Below are 27,466 nucleotides of genomic sequence, written 5' to 3' on the forward strand. Positions count from 1 at the left end.
CCGAGAGTATAAGAGCAGCTGCCCCCGGACGCCAGGAGAGAGGCTCCGATTTGTACTGTTGAGTTACGTGCTCTCCCGTCTCTCCACTTCGGTCGAACTGACCGGCCGCTCTTTTGCTATGTTAGAATAAACAAGTTGTTCTGTTACCAGTCTTCTCATGCTTTGCCGGGACCTTCGGATGCTTCCAGTGCCCCAGGCCGCCAGGCCAACGCTACCCTTGGGGCTTGCGACCCATTCGCAATAACGGGCGCCAGCACCGAGACCCCAACAGCTGGTTGCCAGCGGTGAGATCGCGACAACGGAGGCCAGCAGCGAAGAGATGCGGTTGACTGTATGCTGAGCAGCACAACGACCATCCGGGAGCAGTGCAACGAGCCCTGTGTGATGACTGGTTGCCTGCAGCGGAACGACTGCGCGGAATTCTTGGCTGCGAGGTTTGGTGAGTGCGGGACTTTCTTCTTCTGAGTTTTGCCAGGCTTTTGTTAGTGTTAGAAACAGAGCTGGTAATTGTGGTTGTCGTTGCTGCCGGGTTAGTTTGCGGCAAGACAATAGTAGGCAGTAGAGAAAGCAGCATTCAGAGCAGCCATGGATTTGAAGTCGTTGCGCAAACCGAAATTGCTGGAGCTTGCAAGAGAGTTGGGTCTGGATGTCTCAGACAAACTCAGAAAACCAGAACTGCTAAGGGCTATTCTTGAGTTAGAAGCTGAGGATGACGAGCTGTCGGAATGCCTTGAGACCATTGAGGAGAGGGAGACGGCAAAAAGACAGGAGCGCGAACTTAAAGAGCAAAAAGAGAAACAGGAGCGCGAACTTAAAGAACAGAAAGAGAAAGATGAGCGCGAACGTAAAGAACAGATAGAACGAGAGCAACAAGAGAAAGAAAGAGAGCGCGACCGTCAACACGCTTTGGAAATGAAGCGTCTCGAGGTAGAGATGGAACGCGCTCGTAATGGAAGTCAGGCACACGGTGCAGGAGAACGAGTATTGTTCAAAATGACTGACCTGATGCGGCCGTTTAAGCTTGGAGAGGACATTGGTTTGTTCCTGGTTAACTTTGAGCGAACGTGCGAGAAGCAGGGGTTCTCTCGGGAAACGTGGCCACAGCGCTTGCTCACTTTGCTACCCGGCGAGGCGGCCGACGTAGTCGCTCGCTTGGAGAGAGAGGAGGCAGAGGATTTCGACAAAGTGAAATCGAGTCTGCTAAAAAAGTACCGGCTGTCAGCGGAGGCGTTCCGTCGGAAGTTTCGGGAAAATGAGAAAGGCAAAAGTGAGTCATATACAGAGTTTGCCTACAGGCTTATGTCAAACATGCAGGAGTGGCTCAAAGAAGAGAAAGCGTTTGGTGACCACGAGAAAGTTCTGCAGTGTTTCGGGCTAGAACAGTTTTATAGTCGGTTACCTGAGAACGTGCGGTACTGGGTCTTGGATAGGCCAGACGTTAGTACGGTGGCTAGAGCCGCTGAGTTAGCCGAGGAGTTTGTGACGCGTCGGGCTCGCGGAGCTAAGGACGGTCAAAAGGGTGAATTTGGCTCCAAGTTTGAGAGGCCGAAGTTCACACCCATGAGAGCAAAGGGGGATACACGTAGTGCGGATGCGAGTGAAAGCAGTCCGACCGAACGTAAGGAGACGGCGGCAACCGAAGCCGAACGCAGAAAGCGGTTCGAGACGAGGCAAGCGCGCGTTTGTTATACGTGCCAGAAGCCGGGTCACTTTTCGGCGCAGTGCCCAGAAACAAAAACAAAAGTCGTGTTTTTGTCTTTATGCAGCACTGACGAGAACATGAAGCTTCTCGAGCCTTACATGCGAGACCTCCTCGTGAACGGGAAAGAGTGCCGAGTGCTTCGCGATTCCGCAGCTACAATGGATGTAGTTCACCCCTCTTACGTAGAACCCGATATGTTCACGGGCGAGTGCGCATGGATCAAGCAAGCAGTGGAAGCTCATAGCGTGTGTCTGCCGGTAGCAAAAGTGCTTATTGAAGGACCTTTCGGAGCACTTGAGACGGAGGCCGCAGTGTCATCTATGCTGCCCCCCCAGTACCCGTACTTATTTTCGAACAGGTCCGATCACCTCCTGCGCGAGAAGGGGCTTTTGTTTGGTGACGCTAGCGTTCAGGCCTTAACCAGATCGAAGGTTCGGGAGCTCGCTGCAAAGGCGGTAGTTGCGGGGCCGACGTTGTTGAACGATGAGAAAGGGTCAGAGGCGCAGCAAGCTGGTATTCAGAGCACGCCCGAACTGAATAAAATTGAGCCTGTAGCGTTAAAGGCACCAGATACTGGAGAGGAAAATCCCGACACGGGAAAGTTAGAAGAGCTGTCTCCAGATTTGCTCATCGCGCCTACGTCAGACGGACTTAACAGGTTGCTAAAAGTCAGCCGGTCGGCTTTGATAGCCGAGCAGAAGAAGGATGGCAGCCTAGAAAACATACGCTGCATTGTCAAGGAAGGTATCGCCAAGAAAAATGCTCGCTTTGTGGAAAGAGGTGGGGTCCTGTACCGGAAGTATCTAGACCGCAGGGGAGTGGAGTTCGATCAGCTGATCGTGCCTCAATGCTATCGTCAGGATCTGTTGCGCTTGTCGCATGGGGGTTCGTGGTCCGGACACCTAGGAGTTAAGAAAACTAAGGACCGTCTCTTGCAAGAGTACTATTGGCCAGGGTGTTTTCGGGACGCAGACCACTTTGTGAAGACATGCGACACCTGTCAGCGGGTGGGCAAGCCAGGGGACAAATCGAGGGCGCCGTTGAAGTTGGTACCTATCATTACGGAGCCTTTTAGACGGCTCGTTATTGATACAGTGGGACCTCTGCCGGTAACAGCCACGGGGTACCGACACATTTTGACTGTGATCTGCCCAGCGACAAAGTTCCCTGAAGCAGTGCCGCTTAAAGAACTCAGCTCAGTTGAGATAGTCAATGCACTACTGTCCATATTTGCGCGAGTTGGTTTTCCTGCAGAAATCCAGTCAGATCAGGGTACAGTGTTTACTAGCGCTTTGACGACAGCCTTTCTCGAAAGGTGCGGGGTAAGGCTGTTACACAGCTCAGTGCACCACCCCCAGTCGAATTCCGTTGAGAAGCTCCACTCCGTCATGAAGCGCGTGTTGAGAGCATTGTGTTTTGAACATCAAACTGACTGGGAGCTGTGTCTGCCTGGAGTGATGTTTGCATTAAGGACCGCGCCGCATGCGGCTACGGGGTTTTCGCCAGCTGAGCTGGTGTACGGTCGCTCGCTGCGATCTCGCTTCGCATGCTTCGAGAATCATGGGAAGGCAGGGGCGACGACCCAGTCGTGGTAGAGTACGTGCTTAAGCTCCTCGAACGCTTAAGAAGGGCACAGGAGTTGTCAGGTGAAGCAATGGCAGAGGCCCAGCAGAGGGCCAAGGTTTATTATGATCGGACAGCCAGGGCCCGTCGTTTTGAGGTGGGCGATGAGGTCATGATATTGCGCACATCGCTAAAGAACAAACTCGACGTGCAGTGGGAGGGCCCAGCACGGATTGTTCAAAAACTGTCGGACGTTAACTACGTGGTGAGTCTGCCAGGAAAGCGGAAAGCACAGCAAGTTTACCACTGTAATCTGCTCAAACCCTATAAGCAACGGGAAGCAGTGGTGTGCATGATGGTAAACGTTCCCGAAGAGCTTCCGGTCGAGCTTCCGGGACTAGGCTCAGTGACGAACAGGAAAGACACCGATCAAGTCATTAGTGACTTAATAAGTAAAGCATCGCTGTCGCCTGAGCAGAAAACCGAACTACACCAGCTCTTACAAGAGTTTCAAGGTCTGTTCTCTGAGAGGCCTGGTAGGACTTCTGTCCTTACTCATGACATAGAACTTACCTCCCCAGAGCCAGTACGATCCAAGGCGTACCGGGTGTCACCCCGCCAGAGCGATATTATGGAGGCTGAGGTAAAGAAAATGCTACAGCTCGGTGTTATTGAAGCGGGTGAGAGTGATTATACCTCCCCTTTGATTTTAGTTGAGGTACCGGGCAAGGAACCTCGTCCTTGCGTCGACTACCGCAGGCTTAATTCCATCACTAAGGATCAAATTTATCCGATCCCTAACATCGAGGAGCGCCTTGAGAGAGTGAGTAGCGCTCGGTTTATTTCCACCCTAGATCTTGTCAGGGGTTATTGGCAGGTTCCACTTACAGAAGAGGCTAGTAGGTATGCGGCGTTCATTTCACCAATGGGGACATTCCGTCCTAAAGTTTTGAGTTTTGGTTTGAAGAACGCGCCATACTGCTTTTCAAGCCTCATGGATAAAGTGTTGCGGGGACAGCAAGAATTCGCTTTACCGTATCTAGACGACGTAGCGATATTCTCCGCATCCTGGCCTGAGCATATGGCGCACTTGCGGGCAGTGCTAACCCGCCTGCGCGATGCGGGCTTGACAGTCAAGGCTCCCAAGTGCCAGTTAGCACAGGCCGAGGTTGTCTACCTCGGACACGTGATTGGTCGGGGTCGTCGCCGCCCCTCTGAAATAAAGGTGGCCGCTGTGCGAGACTTCCCGCAACCGCGCACGAAGACCGATATTCGGTCGTTCTTAGGTGTCGCCGGCTACTATCAGAGGTACATCCCCAGGTACTCTGATATCGCGGCTCCCTTGACGGATGCTCTAAGAAAGACAGAGCCGCAAACAGTCGTCTGGGATGAGACAAAGGAAAGAGCTTTTAGCGCCCTAAAGAGCGCTCTAACAAGCCAGCCTGTGCTACGATCGCCCGACTACACAAAAGGGTTCGTTGTTCAGTGTAATGCTAGTGAGCGAGGCATGGGCGTTGTACTGTGCCAACGGGAAAATGGAGAAGTAGAACACCCCGTCCTGTATGCTAGTCGTAAGCTGACGAGTCGTGAGCAGGCGTATAGCGCCACCGAGAAAGAGTGTGCGTGTATCGTGTGGGCCGTTCAGAAATTGTCATGTTACCTAGCTGGCTCGAGGTTTATCATTGAGACGGATCACTGCCCTCTCCAATGGCTGCAGACCATCTCTCCCAAAAATGGCCGCCTCCTGCGCTGGAGCCTCGCTTTGCAACAATATTCCTTTGAGGTGCGTTACAAAAAGGGGGGTCTCAACGGTAACGCCGATGGCTTAAGTCGAAGCCCCTAACGTGGGAATCAGCCTCAAAATTGCTTGTTACTGATGTTTTTCTTCCTGAGGCAGGATTTTTAACCTATTGCTTTTGTGTAGTGTTTCAAAGTGATGATGTGCTTTCTAGTGCAATTTTCCGATTTGTGGACGCGTTCTGAGTGCTGCTAAACTACTGTAAGGAACTAGGCAGCAGTATAAAAGGGGAAAGAGCCTGGCAGGGCTTAGTGAGGGTTGTGCCGTGCTTGCTGACTGAGCGGTTGACTTTCGGCGTAGTTCTAACGCTTGCCGGAAACGAGAACAAAAATGTCAACTCTCCCGAAGTCACTTTGCAGTGTCCTGTGTGAACGTGAACGTGAGAACGAGGCCTTCTCTGTGCGCTGCGCTCAAGAAATGCCAAAGGACGCCCGACTTCGGTTATGAGCATCATCGAGCGACATCCCTCCGGACAGCGGATGCAGTCCCCTGACCATCGGGATCTCCTTCCCCCGGCGGGGCGGTCTGTTACGTTTCGCCTACAACGCGCGGTAATGCCGGCGCGGATGCAACGGACGCCGGGGCTTCGCTCAAAGCGGCAGACATTTTGGCCCGTTCGACGCCGCCGCAACGCCTCCCCGCCAAGCGTGTCCAGGCGTGTTTCAGTGCCACGTGTCTTCGTATGTGCGTGTGTGTGTGTGTGCCCACGCTTGTCAAAGCGCGGCAGCCGGGGAGCGGAGCTCCCCCAAGTGAGGAGCCAGCAGGTCTGTCCGTCGGCGGGTTGGCGATGCGTCACTACACTCGGTTCGCTATGTCTCTCGGCTCGACCGTGCGCGCCGTCGTGGGCTCATGCTCCGCCGTGTCGTGGGCTCATCCCGTGACCTTCCTTCTGGCCCGCGACGCCGAGAGTATAAGAGCAGCTGCCCCCGGACGCCAGGAGAGAGGCTCCGATTTGTACTGTTGAGTTACGTGCTCTCCCGTCTCTCCACTTCGGTCGAACTGACCGGCCGCTCTTTTGCTATGTTAGAATAAACAAGTTGTTCTGTTACCAGTCTTCTCATGCTTTGCCGGGACCTTCGGATGCTTCCAGTGCCCCAGGCCGCCAGGCCAACGCTACCCTTGGGGCTTGCGACCCATTCGCAATAACGGGCGCCAGCACCGAGACCCCAACAGTGCTGTCATCGTAAATTCAAACACCAACAATACTGAAACTTCTTCAGTGCGTTCTTCCGTTTACAGGTTCGCTTATATTTGTAACATGAGGCTTAATTAAGACTGAAACATACATTCTGGTTTAGTTCATTTTTATAAGCCGGCTACAGAGCGATTGCACGTCGCACTTTTATGTAATTACGCGTAAGAGGCATTCTGATGAGTAGTTTTTTTACCTCTTCGCGTTTCAAATTACCTTGACGGTACAGTGCGGTGTGCATACACATGTAAAGCGCACAAGCACATCACCACGTAGGCAGGCACGTCGAGAAGTGTTAGAGCCGGAATGTAAGGCCGCTTCCAGTTGAAAATGTCAGGGGCGCTCTTATTGCACGGAGCGCACTATTACGATGTTGTGCGCCCCCAGAATATTTTGCCCCTGAAGAGGTCGGTCGTCCGAACTAGACACTATAGCAATGAGTTCGTGACGCCCCGTGCCAATAATCAGTGATATTGTTTCGGGAATCTCTCACGTGTGAGAATTGGAGTAGTCTTAATTACCGATATTCTCCCTGTTATCATTAATTAATCATTTAACACTTTGTTAAAGCGCCCCTCAACAGGCCACACGGCAAACTTCGGTTATACGCTGGAAGTTGTTACGCGTCCTCTAGGGAGCGTTCTGCCGCAAAAAAGTTTTCGAATCCGCTCAACAATAGCATAGATAGAAATATTCCAGTGCCGCGAACGCATGATTTCAGGAGGCGAGCTCCATTGCCCAGCGAGACACTCTCTCCGCTCACCCCGTCTAGCCTTCGCAAGCGAAATTTCTTCCCTGCGTTCTCCCATGCCGGAACTCGAGGATCGCGTGACGCATACGTCAGGGGCCCGCTTGTAGTTTTTTCTCCTCGTTTTTCTTTTTTTTTTTTTTTGCGGTGCGTCGCACTTTCGCTGACGGCGTCGCGCCCGAGCTGTTGCGATTGTCTCGTTTTGCGCATTGCACAATATTGCGCGATGTGCACGCGGACACCTGACTAGCGGTATAATAAGTGCTACACGAACAGTGAGGCAGGCACAAGCGGATCACAGAGAATGATCGCGCGCTGGAACACGATGGAAAAGGACGTATGTTCAGTGTCTGCGCGCGTGGCTTCACGACGTGGGACCAAGCAGACGAAACAGAAGTACATCTCTCTTGCTGCGGTGCGAAGTAAAGCAAACACAAGCAGACATTCTGTTTGTGTGTTTTATTGTTTCTTTAAGCTTTAATTCGCCTATTCAAGCGACATATTACACAAATACGAGATGTCGTCTTGAATAATTCTCGAAGTCACGTGTCACCACGAGCGATGTCACAGCACAAACACGTGTACGTAGGCGCAGGAGCACGTGCGCGTCAACCTGCAACTTGGAGAGTGGCGGCCGCGAGGGGAAGGGCAAACGGCGTTCGGTTTGAAATTTCAGATCTTTCCTTCGCACGCAGCCGATGTAATACTTCGCAGACACGATCGTTATTGCGCATTGTATGATCTGCGCTTGTGAACTCAAAATGAGCAGGCCTGGTGAGGGGCCCTTTAATTCGAAAACCTTAGACGGCTCACAGGACGAAAAATGCGTTGTTCGGCGTTATGGCACCAAAATTAATAGGGAGCCGAACACTCGACTTTTGGTGGAAGTCGAGCCCACTAACTGTGGGGCTAATAACCGCGAAGTTAATCAAGGCACTCGAACCAGTAGAACCCCCGACCTTTGGTTGGTGTCGAACGCACGCATTAAGATAGAGTTAATTAAGACGCTTTTATCCGCGACCTTTGGTGTAGGTCCGACCCTCGACCTTTGACTGAAGTCGAACCCACATGGAGATATTGGTGAACTGGCGATATCTTCAAGTTGGATTCCAGTTGACATCAAGAGGTCGAGAGTCCAACCCACGGCCTTTAGTGTTAATCAAGGTGCATTTAATTATGACATGGTTAATTACGATATAGTTAAGACACTCGAACCCGCTGCCGCTGGTGTTAGTCATAGCGAAGTTAATTAAGGCACTCGAACTAGCGACCTTTGGTGTTACGACGAAGCTAATTTAGGCACAGTTAATTAAGGTAGAGTTATTAAGGCACTCGAACCCACGACCTTTCGTGAGAGAAAACAAGTAATACGCAGTTACATTGCATTAGAATGAAAAATATCATGTAATGTATGTCTCGCGAGCGGGCAGGTTTCCGCAGTAAGGTAGAAAAATTGGTTAGTTGGAAAGGATGCATACTTATTTATCAGCGAGAAAACAATGAATGACACAGAATTAGGAGAATTGCAGGAATTAGAAGGACCGAGTTAAAAGAGAATGAAGGCTTTCGCCTTCGTCCTCTTTAGCGTATGCTAAAGGGGCTGTCAACTTTTTCTTTATGGAGGAGCCGATGACGCAATACTAGCGAACCTTTCATATTTGATAAAAAAAATCATCCAGTCGAGGCCTATACTCTGAAGGACACGTCGGGCGAATGCCACCCCGTGTATTATTCTGTGCAGTAGAAGCGTAGAACTGCTCTGATTGGGCAAGCATCTAAAATTTTGAATTTGTGCTGTCGTGTTTATCAAGATATTTTAAACGTTAGCGACTGTTCGGAGCAGTTTTTCTACAAAGTTTCTTGATTTAAAGAAAGTAATAATGAATTGCTAGAAAGAACTAAAAGAAAACGAGGTAGAAAAGCTCGGCAACTCCTCAACAACACTTGATATCGCAGTAATGTTAACCGCATATAATATAGTGTTTTAAGCAGTCTTCGTTTCCATATCTTATGACTAATTGCAAAGGTGTCACAACATGCACAACGCTTTGTGACTCATTATGACATGTCTCATACTATGAAGTATATTTACGTGTAGTTCAGACAAAGCGCGATAACAGAGCTGCTTAAATTAACATACCACAGACCGTCTCTGCTATGGAGTGGCAGGCTTTTTCTTTTTTCGGAACATTTGATATTGTATTTTCTTTTTTTTTGGAAATTCCTGATGACAGTTGCAAGCGTCATGGAACCATGCAGAACTAAGAAGGAGCAGTGAAATATTTCAGAAATTAGTGTTTCAGTTCTGAAGAATGTACCACGATTTTCCTGTTCAATTCACCACATGTTCGCTTCATAAAGGCTATTTTATTATTTTCTATCATTTTGATCTGCTTTACCATTCTAATATAGTGAAACGTGTACTTTATCGCTCTCCGGTGACCGGTTTTCACCGGCTAACACCTGCTAAACGTTATCGCTCGCCGCAGGACGCGCCTGCATGTATCGGAAGTTTTTCAAATGTTGTGGACAGTTCTCTCCATTGTCTCTTGTCACCCGACGACCGACCTAGCGTAATCTAAATGCATGCGCGACGCGCATTGTGTGTAGTACTTTCTGGCAGGTATGCGCTCACCAGCGATTACTCTGGAAGCTTCGTCGAGTCAGGTATAAAAGCCTACGCGTCTGGCCCGCAAATATTTTCGACGATCGCCGACTTTGCTCGCCGCTATCTGAGCTTGTGTGTTGCTTGTTTTTCTGGGCGCAAGTTCGCCCAACAAAAAGAGTTAAATTTGTGACTCACTAGCGGCCGAAGAAAGCAGACGAACTTCACCACGGCTTTGTCTGCCGTCAATGATTTCGCAGGGAAATCACCGAAAATCACCGAGATTTTGTTACCACCTCACGCAGCAAGATACCAGGATTCTGCTGATATCAATTTTAATGTGGGAATTCTATTTTTCGGACTTTTACGCCAAATTTTTGTACCGGCAACCGCGGCGGCGGCTTCCCCGAGCCTAGGCCTATAGGCACACCTGGAAGAAAAAGTGCACGTGGCGCGCGCCCACGCTAGCTCGCAGACGGAAGAAACGGAGGTTCTCGTGCAAGGGCAGAACATTTCTCAAGAAGAATTTGAGGCTGGCACGGGCTGGAGTACCGTGGGCTCGATAAAGCAAACCGCGGAGAGATCCGGTACCAGCCGTCTCGGCGCCCACCTCGCCACCGGCGGAAGGAAGCAGCGGCGCGAGCAGAAGTTGAAACAGCAGTAATCAAGACCAGCCGTATGGCATGGGCTCTATAACGTAAAACTATTCCAATATGTTTTTAGTCCATTGTCCTGACGTCAAATATGCGTAACCGTCGACGCTACGATAGTGCGGTGGCCCGCAGGGTTGTCTGAACAGACCAATCAAACGCTCTATTCGTTCATAGAAGATAAATTTTGTTTGCTTCAAAAACGAATAACATTGCCTACAATGAGCGGCTTGTCTTATCTAATTGGCTGACAAGAGGCGAGGAGCACGCTCAAGTGGAGACGGATTCGATGGGGCTGAGCCAGTGCACTGAAAATCAACAACCGGAGAAGAGGGTGGTGCCGGCGTCTGCGATTGGCCCGCGTTCCCTTACTTAGCTTGTAGGGTGGTCGAAAATGGTGGCGGCAAGCAAATGAAAGGTTAAGAATGCCGCTAAAACGGATCCTCAGCAAAGAAGAGTTGGGAGAGCGAGGTCGTAAACGTGCCGAAAGTGCTCGAAAATGTTACGCTGCCACGCCAAAAGTTATATTATACGCAAATAAACCCATGTTCTCCGGAAGGTGCGAGTAGCCAGTGCCTGAGCGATCGGCGGCACCCATCTTTTATTCCTTTTGGAATGGGGAGGCCTGCGGCTACACAAAAGAAAATTCAGTTTTGTTCGGCATATTAATGCATCTTTAACGCGTACAGGTCACTTTGACGCGATGAGGTTTAGCGGATTTGTGACGTCGCGCGACAGGCAGGTGAAGTGGATGCCACCCGAAAACTTTTAACCAATAGCCGAAGGCTAATGACGAAAAGGGGTTGAATAAGAAATAACTATTTTTCTTTTGTTCAGTCGAATCATGCATAATCAGTGTGTGCACCTCATATAAGATGGGGAGCTATCGCGGTTTTCGTGACGTCGCGTGACAGACAGGCGAAGTAGGGGTGGTCGAAAAGGTTTTTGACCAATCGCAGAGGGCTTATTGCAGATTTGGAATAGAAATGTTTGGAATAGCTTTACGTTTTAGCGCCCCATATCTGCCAAAGGGCGATTTCGACATCATCCACCCAAAGGGAGGCTTCAAGATTGGCGAATTAGGAGCGGCACGAGTAGCATCGTACGTCTAGCAAGCTGCTGGCATACCTGGAGAGCACAGGGAAGACGACACCGTGTGTCTCAACGTGCAGCAGAACATTATCGTAGTGAGTACCCCCAGTGAAACCAACGTATACAGATACCAAAGAAACGATCGCCTCGTGGTCAACGGCCAACGGCCTATGAGACCAACGCATACAAATCGGCACCCGACCTAACTTCTAAAGGAGTCATCAGGGTATACCTCTCGAAGATTCACCCCAGGACATCACCGCCCAGGTCGGTACCCCCAAGAATCCCATGGCAGTCGCTGCGAAACGACTCAGCAATACCACCACGGTCATCGTGCTGTTTTCCGGACTGAAAGTTCCCACCTTCGTCCGCTACGGAGGCGCACTCATCAGGTGGGCGTTGTACAGAAAACAAGTCGACCTGTGCCACCAACGCGGCAGACTGGGCCACCGCATGGACGTGTGCCCCAGCCCGCCGGACCGCATCTGTAGAGGCTGCGGCACGGCCCACCCAGGTCTCGACCACCAGTGCAACCCCCGTTGCCAACTTTGCGGGGGTGAGCACTTAACGGCTGATAAGAATTGCAAGGCTCGCTTCAAGACACCAGAGATAGTCAAGAGACGACGATGGGAAAGACAACAACAGGAAGAACAATTCTTAGCATCGGATAATACGAGGGAACCAGTTGGACGCCCTTCCCGGGAGACCAGGCCCGTTTCGCGCTCGAGCGCCCTCTCGAGAACGAGAAAGTCCTGATCACGGAGCTGCACACCCAGGCCGGCCCGAGCCAGATCCAGGAGCCGCACGCGATCGCGGTCCCGCGGCAGTGGAGGCGGGCCGGTGGTAGAAGAGGCGACCAACAAGGTGAGCTCGGAGAAGAAATCCTTTCCGAACTCTGCGACAGATGCGCCCCGCAGAACCCGACTATTCCACACGGGGAATACACGGGAAAACACAACTTCTGTCTGGACAGATACTTTGACGAGGCGGAAGTCTGGGCCGGTTTGCAAAAGCTCAGCAGCAAGTCGGCCCTGGGACCGGACGGTGTAACTAATAAGACCCTTCGTTACTTGGACAACGAGACCACCTCCGAACTGGCCAAGTACATTAACGATTACTGGACCCGAGGAACCATCTCCGACCAGTGGAAAAGAGCAAAAATGGTACTCATCCGCAAACAAGGGAAACGCCCAGATATCGCCAGCCTTCGACCAATATATCTTACGTCGTGCGTCGGCGAGTTGATGGAGCTCGCCTTCCTCACCCGGATTAACGCACACTTGGACAACGTCGAAGCGTATCCGGACACCATGCTCGGGTTTCGAGCTCATCTCTCCACGCAGGATGCAATGTTGCAAATCAAACACCAGATACTAGACAACAAGACGAGATGTACCAGGGCCATTCTAGGATTAGATCTCAAGAAAGCCTTTGACAGCGCGGCTCACGCAGCCATGCTACGCAGCATTGTCGCACTCAGTTTAGGAAAGTGAGTGTACAGCCATGTTGAGGATTTCCTCGCAAACAGGACAGTCTACTTAACGCTGGGGAAACTCGCATCCGAAGACTGGAACATGGGCAGCGTCGACACTCCGCAAGGCTCGGTCATCTCACCTGTTGCTATTTAATCTCATTATGATCGGCCTCCCCGGGCACCTCAACACCATCGAGGGAGTGCATCACACCATATACGCAGACGACATTAGGATTTGGGTGTTCGAGGGAAGCGATGGAGAAATTGAGCAGCGGGTACACAGACAGCGGTCGAGGTGGTGGAAGAGTATCTCGTCGGAACCGGTCTCGTCTGCTCGCCAGAAAAATCAACAGTCTCCTCTACCACCTGTCTCCGCGTAGCGCGAGGTCACACATTCCGCGCCTTTCTAGAAGGATCCTCTCTGGGGGTTGGAAATCCAACGGAGGCATGGACAGAGAGGGACAGAATGACCAGGTACTGTGACATTACAAAATGTTATCAAAACTCCAGGCGTGTTTATCCCTCCCCTAACCCCAAACTCGACAGGGCCCAAGTGGTAGACTGGAAGCAGTTACTAACCAAGACTTTCCCCAACTCAGTGCATCTCAGGAGGATATATCCAGACATCTATTCAGACGATAGCTGCAAACTATGCGGCAGGGCTCATGCATCTCTTAGAAACATTTTCTGGGAATGTGAGGTTATCTGCAGAGAAAATGCACTCTTCCCAGATGAAACTGTGGCGCGGTGGACTGCCGCACTGCGCAGCTCAAACCTCCAAGATCAACTATGGGCCATCCAACAAGCCCGTGAGGCGGCGAGGAGACAGGATCTCCGTACCTCCTCAGGGGTGGCCTAGGCCCAGGCCTCGAATTTGCCGGATTTTCAATAACGTTGGACCAAATAAGAGTTTATTCACTCACTCACTCACTCACTCACTCACTCACTCACTCACTCACTCACTCACTCACTCACTCACTCACTCACTCACTCACTCACTCACTCACTCACTCACTCACTCACTCACTCACTCACTCACTCACTCACTCACTCACTCACTCACTCACTCACTCACTCACTCACTCACTCACTCACTCACTCAACAATGTTGTTGCCACCACCGCCACTATTTTGAAACTGCGCCGTTCTTCACCGTCACTACAGCGTGACAATATTACGGTATGAGGCGGCTAGGTTCCCCTAGAGTTGCAACCGGCAGCTTTTTCACTTTGTCATCCTCACAATATTGTTGAAGAATAAATTGAATGTCCATAAATGTCAATAAATGAAGCTGTCCATTCAATTTGGATGCACGCTTAGAATATTGGTGTGCATTCGCAGGTTCGATGGAGTAGCCGGACGCGAGCATTTGTAGCCTCTCTACACATGATCACCCAGTTATATCTATGCCAACCAAGCTGACCTACAGCTGCTTATCTGCGGGCTTTCATGGTGAGACTATCTTCCGTTCGCTGCAAAGCACAAAAATTACCAGCACTGAATGATGATTGAAAAAATTATTGAACGATCTATTCGCACATTGATGCAGCAGAACGCCTGCTCGGTGCCACACGGAAATTCTCTTACCACACTCAAACTGGAGCAATTAGGCCACAGTGATCCGCTTGTCCTGAAAGAAACTGTAGTTGACGTTCTGTTTTGGTCGTTTCTAGTTTCAATTACTGCTAATGAAGCTTCTGCTAGTGAACCTGTTGAACTTCAGTGCATACTTTTACAGGAGCAGGCTGCCAACAACAAAATTATACCGGTGTGTACTGACTCCGCATGAAGCTACGGTGAGGTTCCACTCTCCGCCAGGCAAAAAAAAAAATCAAAATCATAGAGGCAAAAAATAACCATGTTCCGGAATACGTCTGTCACTGGCCATATAGGCGTGCTTGACATGCTGGGAACCACAAGATGGGGGTGAATGCACGCGCACGGTGCGGCGCAAAGGTAATTCCAAGTCTTTGACCTGTCCAGCAAAGGTGTTGTCAAATGAGATGCCACTCATACAATATCCCTCGTGAAGGCTGACCTACCTGAAGCAGCTTTGACAGACCAAGGAATTCGCTGCCGAATAGAAAAAAAAATGTTGTCTGCAGTTGTCATCTCTTCTCTGACTTGTGGCCTGTATTGTGACGTAGTACAAGGTGTATCCGGGCCAGTCCGCAGTTTGGGGATCGTCGGCTGGTTCACGCTTACAGGGCAAACGAACATAGTGGGTATCTCGCCCCGTCGCTTTGGCAGCGAACTTGTCAACCTCTTTGTCATTCTCTCCGTTCCTCGTGAAGGCGCTCGTGTAGCGTGGGTGGATCAACGCGAGCGAGCGTACTTTTCTTTCTGCCTGTATTCCTAATAGCGTTATTTGTTTAGGCTACTTCACACGTATAATATTCCTTTTACATCGAAGCGTCCTTTGCACGCCCTCCCAGACTTTCCTGACCATGGTTAGAAAGGGAATTGTAATAGAATTAACACAAGCTACGGAAATGACACCAATGGAAATACAAAATCGTATAGCGACGACGGCGTGACAACAATGATATGTCGATTCTTAAATTATGGTGGTGGTATCGCGACCTGCGAGGCGAGGATTACCTGAGCCCAATGAAATGACGACGGCTGTTTGACGTCGATCGCGTGACGACGACCGCATGACGACAAGCGGGTGAAGCAGCGGGAATGAGGACGATTGCAGAACGGCGAAGGCATGTCGACGACGCTATGACAAGGATACATGATAGCGTCTGTGGGACGACGATGCAATGAAAAAGATGGCAGTGACAACGGCTGCATAATAATGATTGAATGAGGACCGCATGATTATGATAGAATGACAAACAAGGAAGCAGTTCGATAAATCGACGAAGGTTGTATGACGGTGACGGCATGATGACAGTGGGGTGATGATACTGAAAGAATAACGATGTTGAAACGACAGCGTGGCGACAATGACATCAGTACAACAATATGACGACGACGGCAGGACGAGATTCGGATGTCAAAGTTACAATGAGGACGATGGAACGAACGTGATAGCACCCAGACGATGGTATGACAACACATAAATGACGACGGTTGTATCACGACGATGCGGTTATGACGATGGCACGACAACGGTATGAGGAACAGGAAATGATGACTAGTGTGCTGACAATGACATTACGACGACTATTACGAAATCCGTATGACGACGATGGCGTGAAGATGACGGGATGACAATGGAGCCATGATGGCGAATTTATGACGATGACTGCATGACAAGGGTGGCATAATCACATGATTATGATACAATGACGAAGATAGATTGATGTTGATGAAACGATGAAAACTCTATGATGACGGCGAAATGACGGCAGCGGGATGACATTGCGATAGTGACGTCAATGATACAACGAAAGCGCGACGACAACGGCATGATGAAGACTGTATGACGACGATGGAGTAATGACGATGCAATGACCCCGACGGTATCACGATCCCCGAGCACGTACCTATAGCGACTCAGTTTTTTAGGCAACTTGAACCAATGGGTTGGAATAGAAGGCCTGACGACGACAGCATGGCGAGAGGCAGACCATTAAGCTGGAATGACGACCATTGAACAACCAGGACGGCATTACTATGGCGGCGCGAGAAGGAATGTATGACCTCTGTATGACGACGATGGCAAGACGATGACGGCTTGACGAGAGTCGGATGACAAAGCTGGAATGACGGTGATGCAACCACCACGACGACATCGCTACCACGAGCTCATACATAGTTGCCCACACTGTTAGACAACTTTGGCTGCTGTGTCGAGATAGGAGGAGGAGTTGGTTTTAATGAAAGGAGGAGAAAGGAGAAAGGAGGAGAGGTCGGCCTGGAGACTGTCTCTAGCCTGCCACTCCTCACTGGGAAAAGGAGAAGTCGGAATTCGTGACTAAGAAGGCATGGCGAGAGTAAGATCACGAAGCTGGAATGATAATGGTATGACGACGACGGCATCCTGACTAGCAGCGTATAGCTAATCGCCTAAGGAGGAAGACAACTTTGGCCTCAGCGTAAGAGGCTAGATAGATAGATAGATAGATAGATAGATAGATAGATAGATAGATAGATAGATAGATAGATAGATAGATAGATAGATAGATAGATAGATAGATAGATAGATAGATAGATAGATAGATAGATAGATAGATTCAAAACGGCGGAAGTAAGCAAATAATGATATTCGCATTAAATGTGGTATGCGATACACAGATCTGACTAATATTGCAGGAGACTAATAATCAATGACACGCGCGTCAGGCTGTTGTGTCTGCAAAAAGTTTATTAAAAAACGATTTGCCAGTTGGGTGGGAGATCCTGCTGCTGCTATGCTGGATAGCTTGGACGCACAGCAGCACTACCGCTTTTGCTACACTTATATATGTACAGGCTGCTGGCTTTGTTTTCTACGAAATTACTGAGTGACCAAACTGACAATAAATGTCACCATTGCAACAAATATACGTCATCAAGAGCAGAATTCTTTTAATAAAGCACACCTTTCTGTGCCTACGTTCCAAACCACGAGACCACAATCGCACGTACACTTCTATTGTGCCAACTCCAACTACCCAATTTTATATGATCGCTGCTTGTCGATGATGATGATTTCTATACTATGGCACATACCCACAACCGGGAATTTGTTGGGAAGCGGGCGGTACATTTAAATTAAATAAGAAATGAAGAACTAGAAGACAATATAAGAGCTGTCCCATTGGGTGATATGAGTGCCCGAAACCACATGCGCCCGCGCCACCTTACATTACGCCGGAGATGCAGGAATGGAATGGCAAAACTTATAGCATTTCATTAACTGCACCAGGAAAACTTCGCTTCACAGAGTTTCCAAAATGTGCGTTTGATATGCGTAATTTTATTGTTCTTAGCGGTCTTGGATAACCACAGAGCGCTTCGCGGAACCGAGAACCTCAGTTGGAGAACACGGCGTCAAACAACTTTTTCGTTATGCCAAATGGGGATAACGTTTGTTCCAGGTTCACTAAACTAACGAACTCACTGCAATGAAGTGTTCAGTGTTTGTAGACAGCCTCGCGCTAAATGCGTACCAGCCGACGTTTTCGCCGTATGAGATTTCGTGCTTTTTTCCCCAAATATAAGGTAACGAACCATAAGCTTTTTCGGCCTCTCTTATATATATATATATATATATATATATATATGTAAGGTTGTCACAACAACACACGGTAATTGTACGAATTTGCTGCCATTGGGGTCCTCCATGTCTTCCTGCTCCTCTTCTTCTCCGTGTCGTCCTCTTAACTGTTCATCCAGAATCACTACAGCCTCGATCCCGAGCTTCTATATTATCTCTCCTGGCATGATACTGAAGAATATTAGCAATCGATGCCTCTTCTGTTTTTCCTCGGAGTCTCTGATAACACAAGCTCTTCGGAATCTCTTGGTGCTTTTCTGTTTTCAATACTGAAATAGGGCTTATAAAGGGGCACTTTGAATCGAACCCCTTTCGGACCGCCACCATATTTCCTGGTTCGATATCAGGCATCGCGGACTGGTGACGTTTGTCGAAGTTCTTTTTCATTGTTTTACAGTACTTTTCTCTCTGGTTCAAAGGCATTGGCTATTCGCAAAGTGTTGTTTTGTGAACTATATCGAGTTGTTTGTCCGCAGGTAACCAACAGTGTTTCTGGAAAGCGGCGAAGTAAGGGCTACATCCCAATGCTGCAGTGTTAAACTAATTATGGCGACGGACAGATGCTTCCAGAGCGCACGTACAACCGCCTTTGAAGTTGTGGTACAGAGCTAGAAAGTTGCGAATCACCCTTTCTCCAAAAGAATTAGCTTCCGGGTGATAAGGGGCTGGAAAACGCAGCTCGACGCTTCTTGGTTCAGTGAACGGCGAAATTTTTCGCTTCGGAATGCCGGTCGATATGCTGATATATATATCATACATCTGTGCTGGGACAGCCGAACCTAGTGTACTTTTACACTTACCTGCAGTGATTAAACAATAAAAAAGCATGGCTTCTCTCCAATTTGAGACATTGCAAGGTTTTATCTGATGGTCACATTCATGTTAACGCAAATGCTAAGTCCTTTGTCTCCCAGGACCTTGACGTTCACACTCTGTTTCATCTGCAAAAGCAAAGCAAAGTAACATGAGAAACGAGCTCGTTTTACGTCAACGATCGGGCTGAGTCAGCGCTATGATCTCGCTTTTAATGTAATAAGTGCACCATATATGTTACGAACATGGCGAAGACAGTTATACAAATCCAACGTACAGGTTGAAATCTGCGTAAATAGAAGCTTTGCTGAAACGATGAAATAAATTATATACAGCTAACTGCTGCGTAAAATCAAATTTATTTCAATACTACGCACCATGCAAGATCATGCATCATCATCATTATCAACACCTGGTAATGCACGGCAAGGTCGGGCACGGCCTATACAGGGCAATGTGAGTAGCAGTCCAAACACCAAATCGGGTGGATGCACAGTGTGAGACGTCGAGGCAGCCATATCTCACGAGAAGGAGGGCGTTGTGTATGATGCTTGTCGGAAAAATAATTGTGATGACAGGTGTATGGACAAGGAAGTACCGCAAATACATATGTTTAAGGCGTCTATGTACCCCTTGCGTTATAGTGGCACAGGCCCATTCTAGGTGGCCGGCCAGTAATTGTCACGCATCAAGTGAATTATATCCAGTTGAACAAAAACGCCATAGATGAAATAAAAGAAACCGGAGTAAATCAAGGAATGTGTTAAGAGTTCCGTGTCCTTATATAGACGTATACGTAGGAGCCGGCACTAAATGTTGATGTTATGTGTCGTGATTTGTCGCTTGATTAAGGAGACCAGATGCGCACTCAATGGCAATATTTGGTTGGCAAACATTCAGTGCTGTATAAGTCATCCATTCGGTGAAAAACTTGCGCACTTAGATCCAACGCTGGGTGAGCGGGCAAATATAGCTTCGCTTTAAACATTGCGATATCATTAGTCGTATAACTGCGCACGCAGAAAAAAGGATATAGTGCCACAATATTGGGATAAAAGCGAATCAGCCATAATACATTTCTTTTTGTCCTAGATGATGCGCTTCGATCAGCTCAAAAGAGTTGCGAAGTCTTTTAATCTCACTCGTGAAAACCGGCCTATATTCCTTAACCACTCGCTATGCTAAATGGCGGCTGTCACAAATTTCATGCTTTCTGGTTAAGATTATAGGCAGATCATCATTGTGTTCTACTAAATACAATCGAAATTAGTGACGATACCATGCCAGGTAAGTTATTTTTGAAGAAAGGTAAATTGAGCGGCTTGGTATGTATTCATGTTGGAGTTTAAGTGCCAAAAGTAAACAATTGCGAAAGGGAGACTACGAATACGCGACAGGCGCTCGTGTCGTGCTCTCTACCTTTCATCCTTGTTTATCTGTTCGTGCTCTTAAGTTCATACAACGCGGTACTCTTACTACCCAATGCAATTTAACGTCTAATCTAAGTGAAACATTGAAGACCCGCCCTTTTATTTCATTTTGTCGTGTCATGCAGGGGCCTTTCAGTGCATAGTTATTTTGTGTAGAGAATTGATAGACTTTCTTTCCGTATGTTATTTTGCAACGAAAGCTAATTTAGACCGCTTCACTCACTTGTTTGCGACCAGCGCGCCAGACTGGGTGCACAAAAAATAATATAAAAAATGCGCTGGAAAGTTTGAGCTTTGTTTGGACTATGCGAGTAGTGAAGTCATTTAATACGTCGTGTTGGCTTTCCTCAGAGTTCGGGGTCGGGGAAAAAGAAAGAAAAAGCAAGTAAGAACATATGTGCCAGGCTGTCAGTCACAAAATAATGCATTCGATGCTTCTATACGCGCTCAGGGGACTGGGGCCTCGGACGACCGCTTTTAATGGTAATTGACGACTACCAAGTGATACTATAGGTAAATCTCATAACAATACATTGATTCTTTAAGCACACTAAGAGTACGTCGCCCGTTGTCGCTTACGGTGAGCGGAATCTATACCAGGTGTTCCTGCGAATATGTGCCGCAAAGTGATAAGATAAAAATTTAGATTAGCGAATTTCCGTCGATTTCAGACGACACTTTATCTAGTTGATTGAAATGTTGCTTTCACCACATTTCTTTCTTCTTCAGAATCATAGAAAGTGTACAGCTTCAAGCAGAAAAAAATAAGAATTTTCAATTGTTTATTGAGTTTTGTCAAAGTTTACAGAATGTCGACTCTATGCGAAAACTCACTACCGGAACATAAAAAATCAGAGCATAAACTATTTCTTGTTTTCAAAAGCTTGAAAATGCACTTATCCAGCCACTTGAATATTATGTCTGGTGCATAACATGGTGAAAAACAATGAAAGAAGTAACTCCGCTCCATACAACACACTGACAGCGAGTAAAGACACGGAGGCGTCTACCTTCTCACTCATTTTTTTAAAACATCCTGCACATTATTCAAAATTGCACCACAGTTCCAATAATAAGTGTTTCAAGATGTATGCGACACATTTTAAATATCATTACTTTTATCAGTGCTCTCTCTGTTGATGCACTACCTTGCTGCACATAATTGTGTGGACAGCGGGTGAAAGGGTTAAGCAATTTTTAAATATCGCCCGTGACAGATAGCCCAATTTTAGCCCTTGAGGTGCTTTACTCAAGAAGGTGGACATTAGTTGCACGAGCAATCGAAATGGATCAACTAATTAACAAAAATTCGCTAAATAAATTATTTTTTTACTTCACGGCATATATTGCCATTTAGAAATTGACCTCTTTTGATCGGTCTGCCCTTTCCTGCTCATTAGATTTGGTCTCCTCATGCAAGGCGCAGCACTCATTGGTGTCTGAAGGCACAAAACAGGCTGCTGCCATTTCGCGTTGCAGTTACATTTAATACAACCATGGTTTCAACTCTAAATATAGCTCTTCGTACTCGAAATGACGGCTTAAAAGCGCAAGTCGTCAAAGCCGAGCCTCGCAGCACTGAACCATAACCTCCTGTATATTTTAACGCATTGGTGCCAAAACTGGGTGTCACAGAGAGGGCACCATCTTTCCAGTAGTTAGTCACAGTCCACAGGTGATTGATACGGTCACGTCAACGTCATGAGGAAGCATGGGACATGCGAAAGCAAAGGAGCATGCATGTTGCGGCAGCAGCGCTCCGTGAAGGTTGTCCATGCTGTAGTAGGAAACATGTGTAAACGAAGGAATGTGCTGTCACGGCAGTGGGGACTGGCTATCTTGCATTACGAGGCGTCTGGGCAGACGTTGAAAAAATGCCGAAGGCTGTGACTGAACAACTTACGGGAGGAACGAACCACGGAATGTGCACTTTCATGATACCGTCGTAGGTCTGGCCCTTGATGATGGGACACTGAACGACCTTCTCGCACAGGTCTTTCTCTAAACCGGGAACGCGCACGTTGAGACCCAAGATGTTCACCCTGGCATCGACGGTAGCAGTATCGCTGTCTTGGTCTGCAGGAGCCACGGTAAGATATGTATGTAATAATGGCATAAATAGTTATAGTCGGCAACTAAACGTCTACGAAGAGACGGAGCCGATATCTGTAGAACTAAACGTTGATAGTATGTACTTCTTTCTGAGCACTCTCATGTAACTATCTTCGTTCTTATTCTCGTCGCAGAATCATGAATAGTGTGAATGGTTAGGCGATGCTGACTCGCAACGTCTCAAGCCAGCAACTTGCACCGTTTTACACCAATGTCTAACAATTATTTACTTGCTTACAGTCGTCATCGTGGCATGTCTGTAATAAAGCAAAACAACTTGAAATGTTTGAATTTTTTGTGCATCGCTAGAAGCTTAACTTTGTAATTGCTATTTGGTTTAAATGCTCCGCAAAGCTTCTTTCATTGCCGTATTATATCACGGACTGACGAAACGTACCGGATATCAATGAATATCGAACCATCGTTGTCGCTCTACGCCTGAGAATGCAGGGATCGGAGTCACAGGGCTCCATTTGAGCCGACAGAATTTGGGCGCTTGAGCCTGCAAAAAAGGCAGGCACAGATAAGTAAATTTTTTTTAAGCAAGAGAGGTAAGAGAGGGGGAGAAAGACTAAACCTTATTTGCGATATCAGCGTCCTAGTCTGGTTTCCTGCGCATATATTATGGGGTACCTCACACAATTCGTAGTTATATTTAAAGGGACACTAAAGAGGAATAGAGTTTTAACTGTATTAGTAAATTATCCTTGCACAATACATAAGAAGATCCGCTCTTTCCGTAAGAAACGGCTTGCCAAGCCAGAAAAGACCCAATGACCAGACGGGTGGCGATGCCACCTTGAAGTACCCGCGCCTGCTCGCCGCGGTGTCCTCTCAGGCCTGATTAATTTTATTGCGATGGCAATTATATGGACACTCCAGGCGAATAAACACTGTCGTCACCGCCATGATTTATCGTCCAAGTGCGATAACATCGTAGCCGCTCGCCGTATGCTGTAGGTGCCAGCGAAAGCTTGCGAGGGTGATCACGGAAGGATGGTAGCTTGATGTCTCCTCGCGCTCGCGAAGGAGGAACGCGGCGAGGGTGGCCGCGCTAAGAAGGGGGTGAGGGAGCAGGTTAGTAGTGCGCATCTTCTTTTCTACTCCAGTTGCGGTTGCTGAGCGCAGTTGCGCGCGTCCTATTTTAGAGGCAATCTGCTCTGGGTTCCAAGGCTAGCTGACTTGAGATAGGTGATGGCTTCGCGTGCGCTTTGTTCTCGCTTTGAAGCGAGAGGCAGCACGAAGGGGAATTCATTCGCCGCTGCTCCGCTCTTCATCACGCCAGTGTTCTGACAGCGAGTGTCTGAGGTCATCGAGTGAGATATGCGTTCGTGTTTGCCTGTGCGTGTGTGACGACGTGCTTGCTAATTCTAATTTCCCTGATAATTATTGGTCTCGCTTGTTTTCATCGAGCATTGATTCAGGTGATTTTATTGAGCTGTGTTTAGAGTTCAATCTTCCCAGATTGCTTCTGAGCCTACTCGCGGCACTTATATATTAGACCTTACTCTCCCAACAGAGCCACATAACATAAGCCCTGTCGTGCAGCTTGATGGTTTTAGTGACCATAACGTACTGCAGTTCTCAATTGATATTCCACTGAAATCGTCTGGTGCTGAACGTAAGATTATCAGGGATTATAACCAGGCAAATTATGGACAAATAAACAATGAATTTGACGTTTTCTTTCAGATTACATTTCTTCCATCATTCACAAACAATTCTGTTGAAGCCAATTGGAATTAATTTAAAGATATTATGTTACTTATAATAGATAAATATGTACCACCAGTCACTATATCTAATGACAAACGTAACCCATGGTTTAATGAATCATTTATATCACTCCAAAATTAAAATAAAAGGTTATACGCTTCTGCTAAGCGGCTATCACGTCCCTCGTCATGGTCTCAATATAAGGGTTGTTTAAAATCTTACTGTCTTGTAATATCTGAAGCGAAAAGAAGTATTTTTCCAAAGATCTGTCCTTACTTCACATAAGATAACTTTACATAACGCGGACAATGTTCCTGTCTCGGCCTCTGAGTGTGCTTCAACTTTCAATTCATTTTTTTTCTCTTTGTTCACTAATGAAGACTTCCTCCGTTCCCTGTGTCTCCGACCTTGAGTATCGCTTCATGTACCCTATAAATATTAGTGTTGAAGGCATTTCAAAACTAATACGCGATCTAAATGTGTCTACATCGTGTGGCATTGACAATACTAATTCTAAAGTTCTAAAGAACACGACCGCTATGTCCCGTCAGATTTTGTACTACATTTTTCAGCAGTCTTTATCAACAGGTCTTGTTCCTGCTGACTGGAAGATAGCCAAAGTTGTTCCAATATGCAAAGATGGAAACAGACACTCACCTGGTAACTACCGCCCCATTTCGCTAACATCCATTTGTTGCAAGCTTCTTGAGCACATCATTGCCTCCCATATATCCAACCATACTGAATGTAATAACTTTTTCTTTCAAAATCAACATGGTTTCCATAAAGCGTTGTCTTGTAACACTCAACTATTGGAATTTACGTCAGATTTACATTACGGCATGAATTATAGCAAAATTATTGATTGCGTCTTTCTTGACTATACAAACGCCATTGAGAGAGTTGCTCACTATCGTCTGATAGCTAAATTAAGTGCTCTTAGTATTGACTCATTATCATTATCCTGGCTTCGCAATTACTTATCTAATCGGCAACAGTCCATATCTGTGAATAACTTTAGCTCTTCCACATCTGTTGTAACGTCAGGTGTACCCCTGGTAGCGTGTTAAGCCCTCTTCTTTTCCTCATTTTTATCAATGATTTGCCGAGCAACATTTCCTCCTGCATACGACTTCTCGAGGATGATTGCGTAATTTACGGAATGATTAAAAGTCATGATGACCACCTAACTTTGTAAAACGACCTTCACCTAGTTAATCAGTGGTGCGACCGTTGGCAAATGACACTTAACACATCTAAGTGCTGTGTTCTTTCCTTCGCTCGTATGAAATCATATCCTAAGTTTCCTTACAAAACCAGTTCGGCGGAAGTTCCTCGTGACTCTACTTACAAATATCTTGGCGTTTATTTTTGTACTAATCTTGCCTGGAGAGAGAGAGAGAGGTGAGAGAGGTAGCAAAGGAGAGGAAAGGCAGGGAGGTCAACCAGACGAGCGTACGGTTTGCTACCCTACACTGGAGGAAGGGAAAGGGGGAATAGAAAGAGGAAAGCGGCATAGAGGGAACACTGTCTGTGCACGCAGCAAATTGCTTGGAAATCAGTCAAGTCAAAGCAAGTGCTCCGTTGATAGGATAGGCTGCCGTCAACCTTGGTGGTTCATAGCTGGTGATGCACGTTGAAGTTACCAGTGAAGACCAAGGACCCGGTGGGCGTACGTTGCAGTGCGTGGCAGTATATTTTTAAGCTAAACCTCAGCCATTCTGACTTCAGTGCGGATATAATGATGCGGGTGAGCCATGATGCTTACTCAAGAGTTGCAAGTACTGAATTGAGAGCATCCAGAACTTGCATTACACTTCGCGCTGACGGAGTGTGCAGGCTATTTAAGAGCATTCGAAGGGTATTCATCAGAGACCGGAGCATCATAACGACTTGCCGGTCTTCTTCGGGCAATTTGTCAGGAACCCGCGCTGTTCGCTCTACAGCCGTGCGCAGCTGTATCACTTGACGTGGCTCCGGCTCCGGCTGTGGCATCAGCTGCGGCATCGCCTCCGGTTGTGGCATCGGCTGCGGTATCGCCTCCGGCTGTGGCATCTCCTCCGGCTGTGGCATCGGCTGTACCACCGACTGTGGCTTCGGTTGTGACTTCCGCTGTTGTTCTGGCTTTGGCTGTTGCTTTAGTAGTAAGGACCAAGTTGTATTGTTCTACGCCATGGCCTTGTCAGATTTAGACTGAATTGCCCCAGGCCTAGGGGGCAGAGGAGGAGGTGTTGTCGGATGGGGCGTACTCTTCATAGAGGTACCAGCGTTCTTTGAAGTCGGGAGCGTCGCTTTCTAACGGCCGCAACAGCTTCCCGACGAGACGAATGGTCGCTCGCCATCTGCTTCAAGATCGCCTTTTCCTTCTTCATGTTAGGGCAGTCCTTCGAGGAAGCATCATGGGGCCCAAGGCAATTGGTGCATTTGAGAACCGTGGCTGCACAAGAGTCTGCAGCGTGGGGCTCGCTGCAGCGTGAGCAAACTCTCGTGTTCTCGCACACGGCACTCACGTGTCCCAGCCTCATACATTTGCGGCATTGCAGTGGCCTTGGGATGAATGGTCGCACAGGGTGTCTAAAGTGGCCCACCTTGACGTGCGAAAGGAGAGTTTCGCCCTTGAATATAATTTTCACACAGCGGGATGTGCCGAGGCGATGCACATGTGTTATGGCGACGCCATCAACGGCAGGCTTCACTAGAATCTGCAAATCGGCGCTGGAGATGGAGACGTCCACGTCGTAGATGACACCAGTAGTTGAACCACTCTTCTGGGGGATGTACGAGCGGAGCTTAACGCCACCTAGTTCTGTAACATTAGTCAAATTTCTCAGCGCAGTCTCACGTGTGACGTCGATAGCCAACACATTTTTTCGTGTGTTGACTCTAACGTCTGCTATCTGATTCGGCGCCACCGCTTCAAGTTGCACCGATACGGACTGTCTGTTGAGTCGCCTCTGGTTGTCGGTAGCGAGTTCTGGTACAAATAGAATCGTACAGACTGCGGTATTCTGAGTTTGTCCTACCGTTGGCGTGCTCGAAGGCATGGATGCCCTGGTGGTGTGTCTTCGTTTCGCCTTGCGGCTCCACACAAGCTCGAAGGCGTCATCGGAGAAGTCCTCACTGCTGAGCGAGTAGACGCTGGTGTCGTCGTCGTCGGTGTCACTCTGGAGGCCGGTCCGCTTCCTAGACGCAGCCGCCGCTGAAGTCGCCATTCCCGGCAGAGGCACCGGACGTCAACTTGCATCCGCGAAACGAACCATGGCGGCTCTCCAAAGATGTACGCAGATATATATATATATATATATATATATATATATATATATATATATATATATATATATATATATATATATATATAT

The sequence above is a fragment of the Dermacentor andersoni genome, chromosome 3, assembly GCF_023375885.2.
Source record: "Dermacentor andersoni chromosome 3, qqDerAnde1_hic_scaffold, whole genome shotgun sequence".
Classification (NCBI taxonomy): domain Eukaryota; kingdom Metazoa; phylum Arthropoda; class Arachnida; order Ixodida; family Ixodidae; genus Dermacentor; species Dermacentor andersoni.